This window comes from Rhinoderma darwinii (genome assembly GCF_050947455.1).
Source record: "Rhinoderma darwinii isolate aRhiDar2 chromosome 11 unlocalized genomic scaffold, aRhiDar2.hap1 SUPER_11_unloc_14, whole genome shotgun sequence".
Lineage (NCBI taxonomy): Eukaryota > Metazoa > Chordata > Amphibia > Anura > Rhinodermatidae > Rhinoderma > Rhinoderma darwinii.
The window spans coordinates 648,075-656,111 of NW_027461845.1; positions in this window are offsets into that span (position 1 = coordinate 648,075).

An 8,037-nucleotide genomic window follows, 5' to 3' on the forward strand; every position below is an offset into this window, starting at 1 on the left:
CTCCCCCACTTCGTTTTCCCTTGCGCAAGCATTTAGATGCCCCGTGGGACGCCCCATTGCATTGAGAACAAAGGTGCTTGAACTTGCAACCTGCACCAAATTTACACTGCCCCTCATTGTATTGCCAGCACAGCCCGAGCTTCACGTTGCCCCGGAGCTCGATTGACCAGATTGGCCTGCTGCCCCCCCCCCCCCGCTCCCTGGAAAGGACTGGCCCGGTCGAACCGGAGCCGTTACCCTTAACCAGAGGGCAATATCCCTGTGGTCCCACCTAATATTGGGCCGAACCGCCTTCCGTTGTCTAAACTTCTCGTCATAACGTAGCCAAGCTACCCCCCAATATACCCTATGGGCTTCCTCGATGGCATCCATATAGCAAAACGGGGGAGCAATGTTCCGGAGCCTTTTCACCAATAACACTGGCCAAAATGGCGAACGCTTGCAACCAGTTAACAAATGTCTTAGGGATAAGGCGGGAATGATGCTTTTCCTCCTCCTCCTTCTTACTCTCATCTCGCTTCCCCTTCTCCAGATTAAATTTTTCCATGGGCAACAATGAAAAAATTTCCAGTTACTCGTCCTTCCAAATTTTTTCCTGAACTTCCTGCTTCAAGTGTGCCCCCAAAGGTCCTTCAAAACACACATAAACCTCCCCCCTGGCTTTATCGTCCAACCGAACACCATAAACCGCCGCCGCCGAGTCGGTCTGAACAGACACCGCCACCGATTCCGTATTTGCTCCTACACTCACAGCGACCACCGCCGGGGCATTAAACCCTACCCCACCAGCCCCCACCCACGCCGCCACAGACCGCCTAACAATTCCTTGACGCAACCGACCAACTCTCGCAGACTATCCCCCCCACCCCCAACATTCACAAACCCAGACCCCACATAACATACCCGCTCCTCAACCACGGAACCCTCCCCCCGAAACAGGAGACATAAGTATAGCAGAAAAAGATAAAGACGGTGAAAACGACTCACCGAGCTGCACTGGCACTGTGGACCCATCAGCTGGACCGTCCTGTCCACGAAGCTCCCCATCCTCAAGGTCTTCGGCATATCTCGTCCCCGATCCATGGCAGCACGCACAGGCGTGATCAACGGCCGGAAACGAGGTGGGGGGGGCAGGCTACCAAGCTCTCTCTCTGGCAGTCGACCGGCACCGGAGGGCAGGGAGCTCGCCGCCCGGAAGTCACCCTCGAAACGGACGACCTAGGCCTGCAGCCCAATGCAGGTCCCTTGTTTCTTCCGGATTGCCGTGGGGCTCCACCCCCAGCCGGCACATCACCAAGGGCAGCCGTCCGAACCATGGTAAGCCGGCAGAGAAATGGTGAGTGGAGGGTTGACCGGAAGTAGAGGCCGCACCCCCCCACCTCCGCTGGACTCCGCCGTGAAGCGGGATTCCTCCCGACCCTGGCACCGGCTGCAGTATCAGTGCTGCCAGACGCCCGAGCCGGAGGGTCCCTCACAAGGCTCCCTCTGCGGCGCCGAGTCCGAGGAGCCACGTCGGGGCTTAGGCTTTTTTGGAGGATGCGAGCGCCGGGCCCGGCGCGGGGGAGAGACGGCCGAAGGTACCGTTGGCCACCGCTGCAGGTTGTTCCTCCAACCAGGCGGGGCCGAATGCAGCAGCCGCCACCCGCATCTGCTCAATGAACTGCTGCGCTTACATGAGGTAAGATGGCCGCCGGATGGGAGATGCGTGGATGGATGTCTTACTCCGTGCGCTGCTCCCGACCAAAAGACCGGGAAGTCAGCGCCCTCCGGCTAACCCTCACCGGATCCCCTCCCTCTCCTGGACCCACCCCCTCCACTAACCCTCCCCTTTGGTTGTGAAACAATCCTCCCTCCTATCCCCGTCATGTCTGGCCTACCCTCCACTGTGGCAGGGTCCGTCCGGCCTGTGCTTTCTTTGGTTTGGTGCTTGGGATTTTGGGTCTATCACATATCACAAAATCATAAGGCCGGACATCTACTTCCCACACTGACATAGAATGGAGACAACAAGCGTTGCTGCACACATCCTTACATTAAGATATTGTATTACGGTCTGTAGCCTTTGGGGGGAATATATTAACCTTTCTACAACAGTTTACTAGCGTAGAAAATTCACAAAATGCGCAAATGTCAACATTTTTGGGGGCAAAAAATGGGCAGGTCTTAGCAGAAATGGGCAACAATTTTACTATCATTTACAACCAGGGCCGGCCCTAGGATAGATGGTGCCCTGTGCGAAATGATCTTTCGGCGCCCCACCCCATCATAAAAAAAAAATGCCCCATAAAACAATTATAATGCCCCTTTAGTGCCCCCATACAGTATAATAATAATATTATATAATATATTACAACCCTCTAATTGTGCCCACAGTATTATGCCCCCTGTAGTACCCCTACAAAGTATAATATCCGCTTAGTGGCCCCCACACAGTATAATGCCCCCCTGTAGATTTTGCCATATAGCCTCCCTGTAGACAGTGCCATAATCCCCCACCTCCTTTTTGTAGATCGTGCCATACAGCCCCCACATCTCCCCCTTGTAGAAAATGCCATACAGTCCCCGCACCTCCCACTTGTAGACAGTGCCCCCAAACAAAAACATAAATTGTACTCACCTAGGCCCCGTTCGAATGACGAACTGAGCTGCTCCATGACGGGATCCTGTAGCCTAGTACAGTTTCCCAACCTTTTCGGACTCGAGGCAGCACTGGAAAAACAAAATTTCCTCAGGGCCCCCCTACCAAAAATTGTTTTGAGAAAGACAGAAAACGGCTAAGAACAAGCACTCCACTCGTAGGGCATGTTCACACACGTTTTTTGTTAGGCAAAAAAAATCTGCCTCAAAATTCCTTCAGCAACAGATAGCGTTGTGTGACCTTTTTTTGTGTTTTTTCTTAAGCTGTTGAAGCGAATGCAAAAGACGCAGGAAAAAAAGCTCCAAACGAGCGCCGCAGGTATCTTCTGCCTCCTATTAATTTCAATTGGAGGTCAGAGGTGGAAACCACTTGAAGACCATCAGCCCCTCACTCACAGAAAAATTACCATCAACCCCCCACTCACAGTAAAATGACCATCAACCCCCCACTCACAGCAAAATGACCATCAGCCCACCACTCAGTAAAATGACCATCAGACCCCCACTCACAGATTCCCCCTGTAGGTAGCGCCACACAGCCCCTTGTAGGTAGCGCCAGACAGCCCCCTTGTAGGTAGCGCCACACAGCCCCCTTGTAGGTAGCGCCACACAGCCCCCTTGTAGGTAGCGCCACAAAGCCCCCTTGTAGATAGCGCCACACAGCCCCATTGTAGATAGTGCCACACAGCCCCCTTGTAGATAACGCCACACAGCCCCCTTGTAGATAGCGCCACACAGCCCCCTTGTAGATAGCGCCACACAGCCCCATTGTAGATAGTGCCACACAGCCCCCTTGTAGATAACGCCACACAGCCCCCTTGTAGATAGCGCCACACAGCCCCCATTGTAGATAACGCCACACAGCCCCCTTGTAGATAGCGCCACATCCCCCTTGTAGATAGCGTCACACAGCCCCCTGTTGAGTGTGCCACACAGCCCCCTGTAGGGAGGGCCACACAGCCCCCTGTAGGGAGGGCCGCACAGCCCCCTGTAGGGTAGGGAGGGCCGCAGAGCCCCCTGTAGGGAGTGCCGCACAGCCCCCTGTAGGGAGTGCCGCGCAGCCCCCTGGTAGGAAGTGTCGCAAAGACACCTGGTAGGGAGTGCCACACAACCCAGAGCCCCCTGGTAGGGAGTGCCACACAGCCCCCTGGTTGGTAGTGCCCACAGCCCCCTTGTTGGTAGTGCCCCACAGCCCCCTGGTTGGTAGTGCCACACAGCCCACAGCCCCCTGGGAGGTAGTGCCACACAGCCCCCTAGTAGGTAGTGCCACACAGCCCACTGGTTGGTAGTGCCACACAGCCCACAGCCCCCTGGTTGGTAGTGCCACACAGCCCACAGCCCCCTTGTAGTTAGTGCAAGGACTACGAAATGACCGATAGCTGGTGGGCAATAGACATTCAAAAAAGGACAACTGTGCAGGAGCACACAGAATGCCCAGCTTTCCCAGCTATCAAATAAATGTCTGGAAATAAACTAAGTTATAACTTTTATTTAGTCTGAGTAAAGGATTAATCCTTTTAGCTAAATTAAATAAAAGTTGTATCTTAGTTTATTTCCACACTTTTTTTTTTGATACCCAGGAAAGCTGGGTATTTTGTGTGCTCCTGCACAGTTGTCCTTTGTAGGTAGTGCCACACAGCCCACAGCCCCCCTGTAGATAGCAACCCCCACTCCTTCCAGTAAAGATAGTGCCACCGTAGCTCCCTGAAGGAGCGGAATCCCCGTGTGGCCGGGGATTCCGGTCCTGGAGCGCTGCTTGATGCCTCTGTCCATATATGGACAGTGACATCAGGGAAAACTCCTGAAGCGGAATCCCCGGTCACAGCGTTGCAGACGCTATGACCGTTGATTCCACTCCAGGAGATGCTCCTGACATCTGTGTCCATGACGTCATTGGCTTCTCCTGGAGTGGAATCCCCGATCATAGAGTCTGCAATGCTGTGACCGGGGATTCCGCTTCAGTAGTTTTCCCTGATGTCACTGTCCATATATGACAGAGGCATCAAGCAGCGCCCTAGGACCGTAATCCCCGGCCACACGGTGATTCCGCTCTTTCAGGGAGCTACGGTGGCGCTATCCTGGAAGGGAGGGGGTTTGATATCTACAGGGGGGCACTACAGGGAGCTACAGTGGCGCTAGTAGACAGCAGAGCAGGGAGATATCTCCCTGCTCTGCTATAGTGCCGTCGCTACCGCTATAGCAGCCGCAGCAGCTGCTAGCGGCGCCACCGCCCTCATGCCCGGTGTCACCGCTAGCAACTGCTATGGCTGCTACAGCGGTAGCGATGGCCACTAAGTGAAGAAGTGCCCGGGTGCGACTGCAGTTAATGTGTGTATCCCCGCTGGTAGTTGCAACGGCGCGGGTATACACACACCCGCTGGCGCCCCCCTTGCCGTTTGGCGGCTGGCGCCCTGTTCGACCGCACTGGTTGAACATAGATAAGGCCGGCCATGTTTACAACAGTAACTGATGTAAATTATAGCAGAACTCTATATGTATAGTGCGGTCCAGATTTATCTCTGGGGGCGTAACAAGGCAAAGGTCCGTGCCAGACCCATACCTCCCCCCCCAATCAGACTGTTTGCCCCCCCAATCAGACAATAAAATACATTTAAAAAATGTACTTACCTCACCACTCCGATTCTCCCTTCCAGATTACAGCAGGCCGCAGCATGTAAAGAGTACTGATGACAGGCCGCGTTGCAGCTAAAAGATGCGACACATTTATTAAGAGTCGTTCGCCTGTTAATAAATGTGTTGCATCTTACTCCAGCAAACTGTTTAATAGGACTGGTGTATGAAACGCCAGTATTAAAGGGAATGTGTCGCTAGAATTATTATTTTTCTTTTTGAGTTAAACAGTTAGTATATAATTGATTACACAGTGTTTTAATTCTTTTATTTTTTTCACAAGTCAGGAAATATTATAAATTAGATTCTAATTTATAACATTTCCATGTGCTGGTCACTAGAGGGAGCAATTCCCAAAATTGCAGCATTGGCATGTGGTAAAGCAACATCATTGCCTTATGCTGCAAATTTGTAGTAGACATACTCACTCTAGTGTCCTCACAGAATCCACCCTCCTTTATCCTAGCTAGTGCCGGGAGAAAGGAGGGGGTTGAATGTTCCAACCTCCTACACTGTGTGCCGCCATTTTCTGAGTGAATGCACAGTGTAGGAGGATTAGATACAGTGCTCAGCAGACAGTATAACACTAACATACACACACATCACATACACAAACATAACTTACCTGCTCCGGCCGCCGCTGCCGCCTCCACCCTGCCGCTCGTAGTCCTTGCGTCTGCGCTGCCTTCAACATATGGCCGGAAGCCGCGACCGGAAGTCGTCATCTTACTGTCCGACCGTGGCTTCCGGTCCACATGAAAATGGCGCCGGATGTCGTTCTACCAAAGACCTTCCTTTTGGTCTGTGTGGGAGTGGCGCATGCGCCATTCCCACACAGACGGCATACACTATAGTGAGTGGACAGATACAGAGATGAAAAAAAAAATGGCAGCCCCCATAGAGAAGTAAAAGAAAGAAAAAAGTAAAAAGTACAACACAAAAACACAAATAAATACAATTTTTAAAAAATACGGCCGCTATGCAGTGATCGGAGCCATCTGCTTCCGGTATTTTTGTCCAGTGCCCGGAGGCAGCTGGACTGGCAGATCGGTGCGGGGTCTGGTGTAGTAACGATTGTTTGCCCCCATACATTACCGATGATTGCTCCTTGTGACACGCTGTATCGTCGATTGGCGCTGGTTTTCATGGTTAGTATCGGGACGTCTAAAAGGACCTTTATTTCCTCAGTCACCACCATAACTAGGCATTGGAACCAACCCTTCCACCTTAGCGGGTAAAAATTAACCATCTAAAAGGTTCACTATATACACATAAGGGCTAAAGGTAAAAACACAGAGGGGCTCACCATATATCCAGCGTATAACTGTGTCCTCCAAATATTACGAAGCAGGAGTTGTTCTAGATTCCTGTTTATGTCCCAGACACGTTCATACCATTTTAGACAATGAATTGACATATTGCAAACTTGTGGCGAAACCAAGCACTGCATGTAAAGAATCTTTAAAAAATCTGCTAGAAGAAGGAATTGCATTAGGAGTATTAGCCAAGAAACAGGCAGAATACTTACTGATAGAATTCCCTATTGTTCCCATATTCCATGGGATGCCAAAAATCCATAACTTTGCATGGTCTTGAAACTTGGGCTCTCTGTGACGTAGCTGGCTAGTACCCCTGCAAACAGGCCTGCCATCAGGGTAGTACCACTGGTACTACTGTCAGGGGCCTGGCCAAATAGTAAAATAAAGTGGGCAGCCGCCGCTCATCAAGGTTATGATCAGCGGTAATTGGTTTGTAGAAAGGAATGGGACCCATGCAGGGGCCAGAAGCAGCGGCTAGCTCTGCAACTTGGTGAGTGACAGTTTTAAAGCAGTAGATTCAGTTTAATAATTTTTTTTTTATGTTGCCCCTCTGCTCCCACCTTCCCACCTGTCTCTCTCCCCTTCCCCTTCCCAGACCCCAGTCAAGCGTCATATTCACTCTGGCCCAACTCCCGCCTCGGCCGCTTTCCGTTCTCTTAGCCTACTCCTACGCCTACATCCTGGTATAATAGCTAAAGAAAATTACCTTATGAGGTTTAGAGTTAGTTAGTTATATGTCTAAATTTTTATCTAAGGTTTGCACACCATGACGGTCGGTAGTCATGTAGACCGGACGCTTCCATGATTTGAATACGCTGTGACATGGCACATTGGGTCACGGGAACTTGGTGTAAAGGATCTGCCAGACACAGCTTCTGTGTCGACACCCTTGGTTAATCAGTCTGCACCTGCTCCTAGGTCTGATAGAGTGACGCGATCTGCTATCACTAGGGCTGGTAGGCTCAGGAGTGGGAGAACCTATCACAGCCTGGCCAGACGGTTCCAGCTCTCGCCCTCCATCTATTTATACCTTCATTTCCTGCTTGTCTTTGCCTGTGATTCTTTCCTGTTTCCTGGCTCTGCTGCTCCTGCTATTATTATTGACCTTGCTTCATTTTGACCCTGGCTTTACTGAGTACGCTCCTGCTCTGTGTTTGGTACCTCGTACACTCCTGGTTTGACTCAGCTCGTTCACTATGCCTGTTGCTCACGGTGTTGCCGTGGGCAACTGCCCCATTTCCCTTAGCTTCTGTGTACCCTTGTCTGTTTGTCTGTCGTGCACATATTGAGCGTAGGGACCGTCGCCCAGTTGTTCGCCGTCGCCTAGGACGGGCCGTGCAAGTAGGCAGATACTGAGTGGCGGGTAGATTAGGGCTCACCTTTCTGTTTCCCTACCCCGTCATTACATAATCACAGGCCCATATACCTTTTCTACCTTGGTCCCTGACAC